We start from the raw sequence: 16296 nt of genomic DNA, 5'->3' as shown, positions 1-16296 counted from the left end.
ATGGTTGGAGTTTTACAATGTTTATTCATCCAAAAAGGGGCAGGCAAGAGAATGGTCGTGGACAGGTGAAAGGTAAAAACCAGCTCAGAGTCCAATAGGTACCGAAGGGCAGGCAGATTCAAGGTCAGGGCAGGCAGATTCAAGGTCAGGGCAGGCAGGATGAACAGGCAGGCAGATTCAAGGTCAGGGCAGGCAGGATGAACAGGCAGGCAGGATGAACAGGCAGGCAGATTCAAGGTCAGGGCAGGCAGGATGAACAGGCAGGCAGATTCAAGGTCAGGGCAGGCAGGATGAACAGGCAGGCAGATTCAAGGTCAGGGCAGGCAGGATGAACAGGCAGGCAGATTCAAGGTCAGGGCAGGCAGGATGAACAGGCAGGCAGGATGAACAGGCAGGCAGATTCAAGGTCAGGGCAGGCAGGATGAACAGGCAGGCAGGATGATCAGGCAGGCAGGATGAACAGGCAGAAAGGATGATCAGGCAGGCAGGATGAACAGGCAGGCAGGATGAACAGGCAGGCAGGATGATCAGGCAGGCAGGATGATCAGGCAGGCAGGATGATCAGGCAGGCAGGATGAACAGGCAGGCAGGATGATCAGGCAGGCAGGATGAACAGGCAGGCAGGATGATCAGGCAGGCAGGATGATCAGGCAGGCAGGATGAACAGGCAGGCAGGATGAACAGGCAGGCAGGATGATCAGGCAGGCAGGATGAACAGGCAGGCAGGATGAACAGGCAGGCAGGATGAACAGGCAGGAGGGAAAGTAGTCCAGAGTCAGGCAGGGGTCAAAACCAGGAAGACGATCAATAGAAAAGGAGTACGGAGGAATACACACTGGTTGACTAAACATACAGGACAAACTGGCACAGAGAGACAGGAAACACAGAGATAAATACACTGGGACAGAGAGACAGGAAACACAGGGATAAATACACTGGCACAGAGAGACAGGAAACACAGGGATACATACACTGGGACAGAGAGAGAGGAAACACAGGGATAAATACACTGGCACAGAGAGACAGGAAACACAGGGATACATACACTGGTACAGAGAGACAGGAAACACAGGGATAAATACACTGGCACAGAGAGACAGGAAACACAGGGATACATACACTGGGACAGAGAGACAGGAAACACAGGGATAAATACACTGGCACAGAGAGACAGGAAACACAGGGATAAAAACACTGGGACAGAGAGACAGGAAACACAGGGATAAATACACTGGCACAGAGAGACAGGAAACACAGGGATAAATACACTGGGACAGAGAGACAGGAAACACAGGGATAAATACACTGGCACAGAGAGACAGGAAACACAGGGATAAATACACTGGGACAGAGAGACAGGAAACACAGGGATAAATACACTGGCACAGAGAGACAGGAAACACAGGGATAAATACACTGGTACAGAGAGACAGGAAACACAGGGATACATACACTGGGACAGAGAGACAGGAAACACAGGGATAAATACACTGGGACAGAGAGACAGGAAGCACAGGGATAAATACACTGTTACAGAGAGACAGGAAACACAGGGATAAATAAACTGGCACAGAGAGACAGGAAACACAGGGATAAATACACTGGCACAGAGAGACAGGAAACACAGGGATAAATACACTGGGACAGAGAGACAGGAAACACAGGGATAAATACACTGGGACAGAGAGACAGGAAACACAGTGATAAATACACTGGGACAGAGAGACAGGAAACACAGGGATAAATACACTGGCACAGAGAGACAGGAAACACAGGGATAAATACACTGGGACAGAGAGACAGGAAACACAGGGATAAATACACTGGCACAGAGAGACAGGAAACACAGGGATAAATACACTGGCACAGAGAGACAGGAAACACAGGGATAAATAAACTGGGACAGAGAGACAGGAAACACAGGGATAACTACACTGGCACAGAGAGACAGGAAACACAGGGATAAATACACTGGCACAGAGAGACAGGAAACACAGGGATAAATACACTGGGACAGAGAGACAGGAAACACAGGGATAAATAAACTGGCACAGAGAGACAGGAAACACAGAGATACATACACTGGGACAGAGAGACAGGAAACACAGGGATAACTACACTGGTACAGAGAGACAGGAAACACAGGGAGAAATACACTGGGACAGAGAGACAGGAAACACAGGGATAAATACACTGGCAAAGAGAGACAGGAAACACAGGGATAAATACACTAGTACAGAGAGACAGGAAACGCAGGGATAAATACACTGGCACAGAGAGACAGGAAACACAGGGATAAATACACTGGCACAGAGAGACAGGAAACACAGGGATAAATACACTGGCACAGAGAGACAGGAAACACAGGGATAACTACACTGGTACAGAGAGACAGGAAACACAGGGAGAAATACACTGGCACAGAGAGACAGGAAAAACAGGGATAAATACACTGGCACAGAGAGATTGGAAACACAGGGATAAATACCCTGGCACAGAGAGACATGAAACACAGGGATAAATACACTGGTACAGAGAGACAGGAAACACAGGGATAAATACACTGGCACAGAGACACACAAAACACAGGGATAAATACACTGGCACAGAGAGACAGGAAACACAGGGATACATACACTGGCACAGAGAGACAGGAAACACAGGGATAAATACACTGGTAGAGAGAGAGTCCTCTGTAGTTCAATTAGTAGAACATGGTCCTCTGTAGTTAGTAGAACATGGTCCTCTGTAGTTCAGTTAGTAGAACATGGACCTCTGTAGTTCAGTTAGTAGAACATGGTTCTCTGTAGATCAGTTAGAAGAACATGGTCCTCTGTAGTTAGTAGAACATGGTCCTCTGTAGTTCAGTTAGTAGAACATGGTCCTCTGTAGTTCAGTTAGTAGAACATGGTCCTCTGTAGTTCAGTTAGTAGAACATGGTTATCTGTAGCTCAGTTAGTAGAACATGGTTATCTGTAGCTCAGTTAGTAGAACATGGTTCTCTGTAGATCAGTTAGAAGAACATGGTCCTCTGTAGTTAGTAGAACATGGTCCTCTGTAGTTCAGTTAGTAGAACATGGTCCTCTGTAGTTCAGTTAGTAGAACATGGTTCTCTGTAGTTCAGTTAGTAGAACATGGTTATCTGTAGCTCAGTTAGTAGAACATGGTCCTCTGTAGTTAGTAGAACATGGTCCTCTGTAGTTCAGTTAGTAGAACATGGTTCTCTGTAGTTCAGTTAGTAGAACATGGTTCTCTGTAGTTCAGTTAGTAGAACACTGTCCTCTGTAGTTCAGTTAGTAGAACATGGTCCTCTGTAGTTAGTAGAACATGGTCCTCTGTAGTTCAGTTAGTAGAACATGGTTCTCTGTAGTTCAGTTAGTAGAACATGGTCCTCTGTAGTTCAGTTAGCAGAACATGGTCCTATGTGGTTCAGTTAGTAGAACAAGGTTCTCTGTACTTCAGTTAGTAGAACATGGTCCTCTGTAGTTCAGTTAGTAGAAAATGTCCTCTCTAGTTCAGTTAGTAGAACATGGTCCTCTGTAGTTCAGTTAGTAGAACATGGTCCTCTGTAGTTAGTAGAACATGGTCCTCTGTAGTTCAGTTAGTAGAACATGGTCCTATGTGGTTCAGTTAGTAGAACAAGGTTCTCTGTACTTCAGTTAGTAGAACATGGTCCTCTGTAGTTAGTAGAACATGGTCCTCTGTAGTTCAGTTAGTAGAACATGGTCCTCTGTAGTTAGTAGAACATGGTCCTCTGTAGTTAAATTAGTAGAACATGGTCCTCTGTAGTTAGTAGAACATGGTCCTATGTGGTTCAGTTAGTAGAACATGGTCCTCTGTAGTTAGTAGAACATGGTCCTCTGTAGTTAAATTAGTAGAACATGGTCCTCTGTAGTTCAGTTAGTAGAACATGGTCCTCTGTAGTTAGTAGAACATGGTCCTCTGTAGTTCAGTTAGTAGAACATGGTCCTATGTGGTTCAGTTAGTAGAACAAGGTTCTCTGTACTTCAGTTAGTAGAACATGGTCCTCTGTAGTTCAGTTAGTAGAACATGGTCCTCTGTAGTTCAGTTAGTAGAACATGGTTCTCTGTAGTTCAGTTAGTAGAACATGGTCCTCTGTAGTTCAGTTAGTAGAACATGGTCCTCTGTAGTTAGTAGAACATGGTCCTCTATAGTTAGTAGAACATGGTCCCCTGTAGTTCAGTTAGTAGAACATGGTTCTCTGTAGTTCAGTTAGTAGAACATGGTCCTCTTTAGTTCAGTTAGTAGAACATGGTTCTCTGTAGTTCAGTTAGTAGAACATGGTCCTCTGTAGTTCAGTTAGTAGAACATGGTCCTCTGTAGTTCAGTTAGTAGAACATGGTCCTCTGTAGTTCAGTTAGTAGAACATGGTCCCCTGTAGTTCAGTTAGTAGAACATGGTCCTCTGTAGTTCAGTTAGTAGAACATGGTCCTCTGTAGTTAGTAGAACATGGTCCTCTATAGTTAGTGGAACATGGTTCTCTGTAGTTAGTAGAACATGGTCCTCTATAGTTAGTAGAACATGGTCCCCTGTAGTTCAGTTAGTAGAACATGGTCCTCTGTAGTTCAGTTAGTAGAACATGGTCCTCTGTAGTTCAGTTAGTAGAACATGGTCCCCTGTAGTTCAGTTAGTAGAACATGGTCCTCTGTAGTTCAGTTAGTAGAACATGGTCCTCTGTAGTTAGTAGAACATGGTCCTCTATAGTTAGTGGAACATGGTTCTCTGTAGTTCAGTTAGTAGAACATGGTCCTCTGTAGTTCAGTTAGTAGAACATGGTCCTCTGTAGTTAGTAGAACATGGTTCTCTGTAGTTCAATTAGTAGAACATGGTTCTCTGTAGTTCAGTTAGTAGAACATGGTCCTCTGTAGTTAGTAGAACATGGTCCTCTGTAGTTAGTAGAACATGGTCCTCTGTAGTTAGTAGAACATGGTCCTCTGTAGCTCAATTAGTAGAACATGGTTCTCTGTAGTTCAATTAGTAGAACATGGTTCTCTGTAGTTCAGTTAGTAGAACATGGTCCTCTGTAGTTAGTAGAACATGGTCCTCTGTAGTTCAGTTAGTAGAACATGGTTCTCTGTAGTTCAGTTAGTAGAATATGGTCCTCTGTAGTTCAGTTAGTAGAACATGGTCTTCTGTAGATCAGTTAGTAGAGCATGGTCCTCTGTGGTTCGGTTAGTAGAACATGGTCCTCTGTAGCTCAGTTGGTAGAGAATGGCTCTTGCAATGCCAGGATAGTGTGTTGATTCCGGGGACCACCCGTTCATAAAATATATGCACAAATGACAATAGATATTGACAAAACTGATGTATGTCATCTGATAAATGACATATGTATAAAAATATAGCGTATTTTTACTCACAATCATCATTAGAAAACCGTCACCTTCAGTGACGGTTTTCTCCTTTTATCAATGAGTTGTGTTCTGTCACCTTACAATGAACGTTGTTCTGTCACCTTACAATGAACGTTGTTCTGTCACCTTACAATGAACGTTGTTCTATCACCTTACAATGAACGTTGTTCTATCACCTTACAATGAACGTTGTTCTGTCACCTTACAATGAACGTTGTTCTAACACCTTACAATGAACGTTGTTCTGTCACCTTACAATGAACAGTGAGAGTCAAGGATGCTTGCTTGGCCACCTACACTGTTTTGCATATTCATTTTACTTTTGCACATTAGGTAAGTGACTGCACTTATCTAAATGAAGGCCTCTGTGTAGAGTCCCCCCATGCCAGGCATGTGTCCCTACTGCTTCATCATTGTAGGATATATGGGGGGAGAGTCGGCTCAAGAGATTGGAGGTAATATCGCATGGTTATAGTTAATGCAGTTTTTCTTCTGTGTACACCAGCTGTTTGGCCTCCCAAATGGCAACCTACAGTATTCCCTATATAGTACACTAGTTTTGACCAGGGCCCACAGTGATCAGAACCCTAAGCAGTACACCATGTAGAGAATAGGGTGCCATTTGGGATTGTAGGGTCGTCGCTCTGACTAAAGACCAAGGCCAATTCCAAGTGTCTGGCAGTTGGCAGACCGTACCCGATACACATCTACTCGCCGATCGGCATGACAACGGTAGAGATGAAAAATACCCTGGCACATCCCAGCCACTTCCCCTTTCCCAGCACACAAGATAACACTCCAGAGGGCCCTTAAACGGCAGAACATCCACTTATAAATGTTCTATCCAGGACAGGATGGCACCGTGACAGAGGGTGCCCGCCAAATGGCTCTCGCTCTCTGCTCTTAAAGGACAGAATCCAGACTAGTCATGTGGAATCAGGAGGACATTCTTGTTAACACCAATAACCTTTATGTAAGGATCTGGGCTGGGAGGCAAAAAGTGTACTGATGCACACGATGATCATTCTGCACTGTAGAAATGTTAAATTGTGTATTCTCCCCCCCGTTGTGATTAACTTCTCTCTTTAAAGGAGAACAGGAGAACATGTCATGTTTTGCACACTATATATATCTACAAAAGTATTTGGACACCGCTTCAAATTAGTGGATTTTTTTCTATTTTCAGCCACACCCGTTGCCGACAGGTGTATAAAATCGAGCACACAGCCATGCAATCTCCATAGACAAACATTGGCAGTAAAATGACCTTACTGAAGATCTCAGTGACTTTCAATGCGCCACCTTTCCAGCATGTCAGTTCTGTCAAACTTCTTCTCTTCTGGAGCTTCCCCGGTCAACTGTAAGTGCTGTTATTGTGAAGTGGAAACATCTAGGAGCAACAACGGCTCAGCCCTGAAGTGGTAGGCCACACAAGCTCACAGAACGGAACCACCAAGTGCTGAAGCACGTAGTGCGTAAAAATCATCTGTCCTCGGTTGAAACACTCACTACCAAGTTCCAAACTGCCTCTAGAAGCAACGTCAGCACAAGAACTGTTCGTTTCCATGCCCCCGGGAAGTCATACACAAGCCTAATATCACCATGTGCAAAACCAAGCGTCGGCTGGAGTGGTGTAAAGCTTGTTGCCATTGGACTCCAGAGCAGTGGAAACGCATTCTCTGGAGTGATGAATCACGCTTCACCATCTGGCAGTCCGGTGGATGAATCCGGGTTTGGCGGATACAAGGAGACCACTACCTATAATATAACCTATAATATTACTATCTCTGAGATTTTGAATCTGACTTATAATTGCGACAGGTATAATTGCGACAGGTATAATTGCGACAGGTATAATTGCGACAGGTATAATTGCGACAGGAATAATTGCGACAGGTATAATTGCGACCGGTATAATTGAGACAGGTATAATTGCGACAGTTATAATTGCGACAGGAATAATTGCGACAGGTTTAATTGCGACAGGTATAATTGCGACAGGTATAATTGCTACAGGTATAATTGCGACAGGTAATATTGCGACAGGTATAATTGCGACAGGTATAATTGCGACAGGTATAATTGCGACAGGTATAATTGCGACAGGTATAATTGCGACAGGTATAATTGCGACAGGTATAATTGCGACAGGTATAATTGCGAAAGGTAATATTGCGACAGAAATAATTGCGACAGGTATAATTGCGACAGGAATAATTGCGACAGGTATAATTGCGAAAGGTAATATTGCGACAGAAATAATTGCGACAGGTATAATTGCGACAGGTATAATTGCGACAGGTATAATTGCGACAGGAATAATTGCGACAGGAATAATTGCGACAGCTATAATTGCGACAGGTAATATTGCGAAAGGACTAATTGCGACAGGTATAATTGCGACAGGTATAATTGCGACAGGAATAATTGCGACAGGTATAATTACGAAATGTATAATTGAGACAGGTATAATTGCGACAGGTATAATTGCGACAGGAATAATTGCGACAGGTTTAATTGCGACAGGTATAATTGAGACAGGTATAATTGCGACAGGTATAATTGCGACAAGTAAAATTGCGACAGGTATAATTGCGACAGGAATAATTGCGACAGGTATAATTGCGAAAGGTAATATTGCGACAGGTATAATTGCGACAGGTATAATTGCGACAGGTATAATTGCGACAGGTATAGTTGCGACAGGTAAAGTTGCGACAGGTAATGTTGCGACAGGAATAATTGCGACAGGTAATATTGCGACAGGAATAATTGCGACAGGTATAATTGCGACAGGTATAATTGGGACAGGAATAATTGCGACAGGTTTAATTGCGACAGGTATAATTGCGACAGGTATAATTGCGACAGGTATAATTGCGACAGGTATAATTGCGACAGGAATAATTGCGACAGGTATAATTGCGACAGGTATAATTGCGACAGGAATAATTGCGACAGGTATAATTGCGACAGGTATAATTGCGACAGGTATAATTGTGACAGGTATAACTGTGACAGGTATAATTCAGGTATAATTGCGACAGGTATAATTGCGACAGGTATAAATGCGACAGGTATAATTGCGACAGGTATAATTGCGACAGGAATAATTGCGACATGTATAATTGCGACAGGTATAATTGAGACAGGTATAATTGCGACAAGTATAATTGCGACAGGTATAATTGCGACAGGTATAATTGCGAATTGCGACATGTATAATTGCGACAGGTATAATTGCGACAGGTATAATTGCGACAGGAATAATTGCGACGGGTATAATTGCGACAGGTATAATTGCGACAGGTATAATTGCGACAGGTATAATTGCGACAGGTATAATTGCGACAGGTATAATTGCGACAGGTATAATTGCGACAGGTATAATTGCGACAGGTATAATTGTGACAGGTATAATTGCGACAGGAATAATTGCGACAGGTATAATTGCGACAGGTATAATTGCGACAGGTATAATTGCGACAGGTATAATTGCGACAGGTATAATTGCGACAGGTATAATTGCGACAGGAATAATTGCGACAGGTATAATTGCGGCAGGTATAATTGCGACAGGTATCAAACAAGTCCATAGGGTTGAGAGTGCTTGATGTGTCTGGGAATCCGTTGGACATCTCCGTCGTCACAGGAAGTGTTTTTCCAAACCTTCAGAAGTTAAACTTAGCCTACTGTGGCCGTAATGGAAGCGTGCAATGGGATGTGGCAGACAGGTCTTTTCTGAGGAACGTGTCGAGTCTTGACATGAGTAGTCTCCACATGTCTCTGGAGGTTATGAGCATGTTGCTGCGGAGCTTCGACTCCCTGTTAGATTCTCTGACACTTTCTCATTTAGGAATAGAGACGTCTGCCTATACAAAAGTCCTCGCCAATATTGCCTGCCACATACCTACGTTGAGAATACTCCAATTTAGATATAACAACATCAGTTTTGTTTCTGAGGAACTCCTGCAGTTCTGCACCCAGATGACAGATCTGGGAATGCAATATAATAATATGATTGATCTGTCTGACTCTTCATTCTGGCAAATGAAGCAGCTGCGAAATCTGGAATTGGGACACAACATGCTTTCACCTGTGCTAAAAGCCACAAGCAATCTCCCCACCTGGGATGTCCTGGATCTCAGCTTCAATAGAATCAATCAACTAGAATGCTCAGATTTTGCCAATAAAACTGGACTCACATAACTCTTCCTTCACAAAAACAAAATCCCTCAATTTGAAAGCTGTGTTTTCCAGGATGTGAAGTCCTTAAAGGTCCTAAACATTGGAACAAACCAAATGCTGGCCTTGAGTGATGCTTTCAAGAATGGTTTTCAAAAACTTGAGATCTTGGATTTGCGAGGCAATAAACTAAGTTCTGTCAGAAAAGAAGACTTTAACAGCTTACAATCACTCAAGGAATTGCTTTTATTCAGAAAATCTAATTAGCAGCTTAGAAGATGTCGGCATTTGAGGTGATGGTCAACCTTTAGAAGCCTTACTCTTTCAGCAAATAGAATCAGTCAAACTGAAACAAGAGACCGGGTGTTCAGAGGACGAACACGCATAACCAGCCTCAGTATTTCTTCCAATCATATCAAACATGAAACACATGATAAACTCAACCCTCCACCCTTCTATCACCTGACATCACTCAAGATTCTATATGTCTTCAGCCAACGGATGGATAATAAACCATCAAACTTTCTTGAGGGTCTGGAATGTTTATCAGAATTCAGGGCAGGGTATCTGAATATTGAGTCTCTGCACTCAGACACATTCATTCACACCCTCCAATTGAGGTACCTTGACATCAGCAATAATGTGTTCTCAACCCTCACTCCAGAGCTGTTTCTTCCAATGCCAAAAATCAGCAGACCATATCTGTCCAAATCTCAACTTCAGTCTTTTAGATTTCCTCATACTAGCCAATCTATCTCAAGTTGCATTTCTGCTGTTGGAAAACAACCAGATTAGAGAGATCAATGAGACATTGATACGTTCTCTCCCTGCCTTAACGTCCTTGAAAATGAATAATAACCCTTTCATATGTGACTTGGTTCATCCAGTGGGTGTAGGACAATAAACCAAACACAAGTTGGTGAAGCCCATGACTATAACTGCAGCCATCCAGACCATCTGAGGGGCACTAAACTGTTGGACCTTGACACCCGTCCGTGTTCAGTAGACGTAGGTTTCTTCTACTTCCTGTCCACCACTTCTCTGGTCCTCCTCACCCTGCTGGGGTCCATCATCTACCTTCTCCTGAGACTGCAAGTTGTCTATTCCTTCTTCTTCTTCTTCGTGGCATTTCTCTACGACACCAAGCGGAGGAACAGGCGTGCAGCTTATCAGTATGATGCCTTTGTCTCCTACAATACCCACGATGAGCCCTGGGTCCCGAGGGAGCTTCTGCCAGAGCTGGAGTGGCAGCAGGGCTGGAAGCTGTGTCTGCACCACCGGGACTTCCAGCCAGGCAAACCCATCATAGAAAGCATCCCAGATGCCATCTACGGGAGCCGCAAGACCATCTGTGTGATCAGCCGTCACTGTCTGGAGAGTGAGTGGTGCTCCAGAGAGATACAGGTGGCCAGGTGGGTCTAACAATCTTCAATTACAGTTATAAGAATATTTTGACGATAAATACACAACGCAGGGGATGAAGGACTAAAAACTAGAGTACTAATGGTCAATAGGGAATTGTAAATATGAGTTGGGTTTCCGTTAAACAGCTGTTTAGAAACTGTGGAATGTCAGTCCTGAACTCAGAGCTACGTGTGCTACGTTCTGTACATTGAGTCTGGAGCAGGATACTTGTTATTTGGCCATCGGCCCAGTTGTACTGCAAGGACTAAACCCCAGGCTAGGGTGGGGGGGTTGTAAAATGGTATCCTGTCCCTTTGTTCTGTAGAGAATAGCTGAGGACAGGGGAGACTGAATATCTACCTCCCAACATGTATGATTTGTCCTTCTCAAATAAATCTATTTTTCTCCCCCTGATTTGCTCTGGAGTATGTGTTATTGAAGAGTAACATCAACTGCTAACACAGTACACATAAACACACATATACTGTACTTCATAAAGAATTTCTACTTTACTCTCCAGCTTCCGTCTGTTTGACGAGCAGAAGGATGTGTTGATCCTGGTGTTTCTGGAGGAGATCTCAGACCAGCAGCTCTCTCCCTACCACCGCATGAGGAGGCTGCTGAAGAGACAAACCTACCTCAGCTGGCCCAGAGCTGGGGAGTACACCGGGGTCTTCTGGCAGAAACTACGGGTGGCTCTGGAGACCAGGGACTGCCCTGCTGAGCAGAACCCAATCCTCACTGGGGTGGAGAGATGGTGACAGAAATAAACTAAATGTACTAACCTTTAACCTATATGTTCATCAGACATGTTATGATATAAACATGAGTGAACGTTATTCACAAATACTAATGCATCTTATATAATTAGAAATTCAGCTAATTTACTTGCGTATAGTTACATGCCTACCCAGCTAGCAAAATATTGAACCAAATGTGAAGTGGGCCAATGACTGCAGATGTGTTGCTATTATAAGTTGGCTCTCAGGGTCATTTTTTATTAACTTGCTTAGCTTTGCCTAATATCATTGGTGTTTTTTCTTCTTCGAGTAAGATAAAATGTACAATTATTATGACAAATAGTGTTCTACCTTATTTTTTTGTTGTTAATTTGTCAAAATCCTTTTGACTCGTAATGTTTATGATGAATACAAGTTTATAATAGTCACACCTTTGTCAGTTATGCTTCAGTTGAACTAGCATCCCAGCTAGATAATGCTAGCTACCTGACAAGCTAATGAAGACAACTATTGCTAGTTAGCTGACAAGCTAATGAAGATAACTATTGCTAGCTAGCTGACAAGCTAATGAAGATATCTATTGCTAGCTGACAAGCTAATGAAGATAACTATTGCTAGGTTGCTGACAAGCTAATGAGGATAACTATTGCTAGCTAGCTGACAAGCTAATGAAGATAACTATTGCTAGCTAGCTGACAAGCTAATGAAGATAACTATTGCTAGCTGACAAGCTAATGAAGATAACTATTGCTAGGTTGCTGACAAGCTAATGAGGATAACTATTGCTAGCTAGCTGACAAGCTAATGAAGATAACTATTGCTAGCTGACAAGCTAATGAAGATAACTATTGCTAGCTAGCTGACAAGCTAATTAAGATAACTATTGCTAGCTGACAAGCTAATGAAGATAACTATTGCTAGCTAGCTGACAAGCTAATGAAGATAACTATTGCTAGGTTGCTGACAAGCTCATGAAGATAACTATTGCTAGCTAGCTGACAAGCTAATGAAGCAAAACACTCAGATGAAGATAACTAACTTAGCTAGCTGGTTAGTTTGCTAGATTCAATTCGCATGATGATCTTGATATAATTTTAGCTACACACACTATCCTTACAGACTCTGTAATAAACAGTGGGGCTTGAACCACCAATGATTACAAGGCAAGCAGGATGATGCAGACCTCCAAGAGCTGTAGTACAGAGTGCGCTTACACACAACAGGGCTCCTTCTGACGTCGCAATTCCAGGGTGTAGAGTGGCAAATCCACCACTAGAGGGCGCGCCATCTCCATAAATGTCAGTGAGTGTACAAAAACATTAGGAACACCATCCAATATTGAGTTACAACTCCTTTTGCCCTCAGAACAGATCCAATATGCCGGGGGCATGGACTCTACACGGTGACAGAAGTGTTCCACAGGGATGCTTGCCCATATTGACTCCAATGCTTCCCACAGTTATATCCAGGTGGCTGGTAGACCATTCTTGATACACAAGAGGAAACTGTTGAGCATGAAAAACCCAGCAGCGTTGCAGTTCTTGAGTTACTCAAGACGGTTACCATGCCACCCACTACCATATCCCGTTCAAAAGCACATTGTTTGTCTTGCCCCCTGAACGTCACACATACACAATCCATGTCTCAATTGTCTCAAGGCTTTCAAAGCCTTCTTTAACCTGTCTCCTCCCCTTCATCTACACTGTTAAAGTGGATTTAACAAGTGACATCAACAAGGGATCATAGATTTCACCTGGATTCACCTTGGTCAGTCTGTGTCATGGAAGGAGCAGGTGTTCCTAATTTTTTGTACACCCAGTGTATAACGTCAAGAGAACCTGTCTGATATGGAAAGTTAACCACAAGTACAATAATTATAGACTTCTGACATGCTGTGAACACTGTATGTGGTGTTGCCTGCGGGCGATGTTGAAATACTCTCAGGGACTGTAGCTACAGCCTGAGGTTCCTTCTACTCAGCCACCTGCACAAAAACTGAGATGTACAGTTTCCCTGAGGGATATACAGTTTCCCTGAGGGATATACAGTTTCCCTGAGGGATATACAGTTTCCCTGAGGGATATACAGTTTCCCTGAGGGATATACAGTTTCCCTGAGGGATATACATTTTCCCTGAGGGATATACAGTTTCCCTGAGGGATATACAGTTTCCCTGAGGGATATACAGTTTCCCTGAGGGATAACGTGTGTTAAGTATTTAAATGACATTGTATTCTATTGCGTGAAACACTGATTAGTGTTGGTTAACATTTGGATAAGGAGCATCAGGGATGATATCACTAAACTGTTGAATTAACACTGTCAGAGCTGTGTTGTTGAATAAACACTGTCAGAGCTGTGTTGTTGTATTAACACTGTCAGAGCTGTGTTGTTGAATTAACACTGTCAGAGCTGTGTTGTTGAATAAACACTGTCAGAGCTGTGTTGTTGAATTAACACTGTCAGAGCTGTGTTGTTGAATGAACACTGTCAGAGCTGTGTTGTTGAATAAACACTGTCAGAGCTGTGTTGTTGAATTAACACTGTCAGAGCTGTGTTGTTGAATAACACTGTCAGAGCTGTGTTGTTGAATTAACACTGTCAGAGCTGTGTTGTTGAATTAACACTGTCAGAGCTGTGTTGTTGAATTAACACTGTCAGAGCTGTGTTGTTGAATTAACACTGTCAGAGCTGTGTTGTTGAATTAACACTGTCAGAGCTGTGTTGTTGAATTAACACTGTCAGAGCTGTGTTGTTGAATAACACTGTCAGAGCTGTGTTGTTGAATTAACACTGTCAGAGCTGTGTTGTTGAATTAACACTGTCATAGCTGTGTTGTTGAATAAACACTGTCAGAGCTGTGTTGTTGAATTAACACTGTCAGAGCTGTGTTGTTGAATTAACACTGTCATAGCTGTGTTGTTGAATTAACACTGTCAGAGCTGTGTTGTTGAATAAACACTGTCAGAGCTGTGTTGTTGAATTAACACTGTCAGAGCTGTGTTGTTGAATTAACACTGTCATAGCTGTGTTGTTGAATAAACACTGTCAGAGCTGTGTTGTTAAATTAACACTGTCAGAGCTGTGTTGTTGAATTAACACTGTCATAGCTGTGTTGTTGAATTAACACTGTCAGAGCTGTGTTGTTGAATAAACACTGTCAGAGCTGTGTTGTTGAATTAACACTGTCAGAGCTGTGTTGTTGAATTAACACTGTCATAGCTGTGTTGTTGAATAAACACTGTCAGAGCTGTGTTGTTGAATTAACACTGTCAGAGCTGTGTTGTTGAATTAACACTGTCATAGCTGTGTTGTTGAATTAACACTGTCAGAGCTGTGTTGTTGAATAAACACTGTCAGAGCTGTGTTGTTGAATTAACACTGTCAGAGCTGTGTTGTTGAATTAACACTGTCATAGCTGTGTTGTTGAATTAACACTGTCAGAGCTGTGTTGTTGAATAAACACTGTCAGAGCTGTGTTGTTGAATTAACACTGTCAGAGCTGTGTTGTTGAATAAACACTGTCAGAGCTGTGTTGTTGAATTAACACTGTCAGAGCTGTGTTGTTGAATTAACACCGTCAGAGCTGTGTTGTTGAATAAACACTGTCAGAAGTTAGAGGAAGATTATCAGGGACTCCCAGCCACCCGAGCCATGGCCTGTTCTCCCCGCTTCCTTCACCCAGAGCATCATGGCAGACTGGCCAATAGCTTTTTACCCCGAGACCATAAGGCTGCTGAATAGCCACTAGACGGCTACCTGCTCTGCCTGCCCCCCCCCCCCCCCCACTCCCAATGGACATTTATCAATGGTACAGGGTAAATATGTATAAAGGATTCTTTATTTTTATTCAATTTTTTACGTTTCATTCATCTCTCACTCCCTCCCCCCTCCCTGCTGCTCCCCCTATGGACATTCCCTAATGGACTCTTACCCCCCACCCCCTCCCTGCTGCTCCCCCTATGGACATTCCCTAATGGACTATTAACCCCCCTCCTCTATCTATCTATCTAACTAACTAACTAACTATCAATCTATCTAACTATCTATCGATCTATCTAACTAACTAACTATATATCTCAAATCAAATTTATTTATATAGCCCTTCTTACATCAGCTGATATCTCAAAGTGCTGTACAGAAACCCAGCCTAAAACCCCAAACAGCAAGCAATGCAGGTGTAGAAGCACGGTGGCTAGGAAAAACTCCCTAGAAAGGCAAAAACCTAGGAAGAAACCTAGAGAGGAACCAGGCTCTGAGGGGTGGCCAGTCCTCTTCTGGCTGTGCCGGGTGGAGATTATAACAGAACATGACCAAGATGTTCAATGTTCATAAATGACCAGCATGGTCAAATAATAATAATCACAGTAGTTGTCGAGAGTGCAGCAAGTCAGCACCTCAGGAGTAAATGTCAGTTGGCTTTTCATAGCCGATCATTAAGAGTATCTCTACTGCTCCTGCTGTCTCTAGAGAGTTGAAAAGAGCAGGTCTGGGACAGGTAGCACGTCCGGTGAACAGGTCAGGGTTCCATAGCCGCAGGCAGAACAGTTGAAACTGGAGCAGCAGCACGGCCAGGTGGACTGGGGACAGCA

The 16296-nt window shown here is 43.1% G+C and overlaps 1 pseudogene; it reads left to right on the top strand.

The window, feature by feature from the left end:
- The first annotated feature begins 10061 nt into the window (after window positions 1-10061).
- LOC110496895 lies at window positions 10062-12008 on the top strand (annotated as a pseudogene).
- Window positions 12009-16296: the final 4288 nt, after the last annotated feature.

This window comes from Oncorhynchus mykiss, chromosome 18 (genome assembly GCF_013265735.2).
Source record: "Oncorhynchus mykiss isolate Arlee chromosome 18, USDA_OmykA_1.1, whole genome shotgun sequence".
In the NCBI taxonomy this organism is placed as follows: domain Eukaryota; kingdom Metazoa; phylum Chordata; class Actinopteri; order Salmoniformes; family Salmonidae; genus Oncorhynchus; species Oncorhynchus mykiss.
This window is presented reverse-complemented; position numbering and strand designations above follow the sequence as displayed.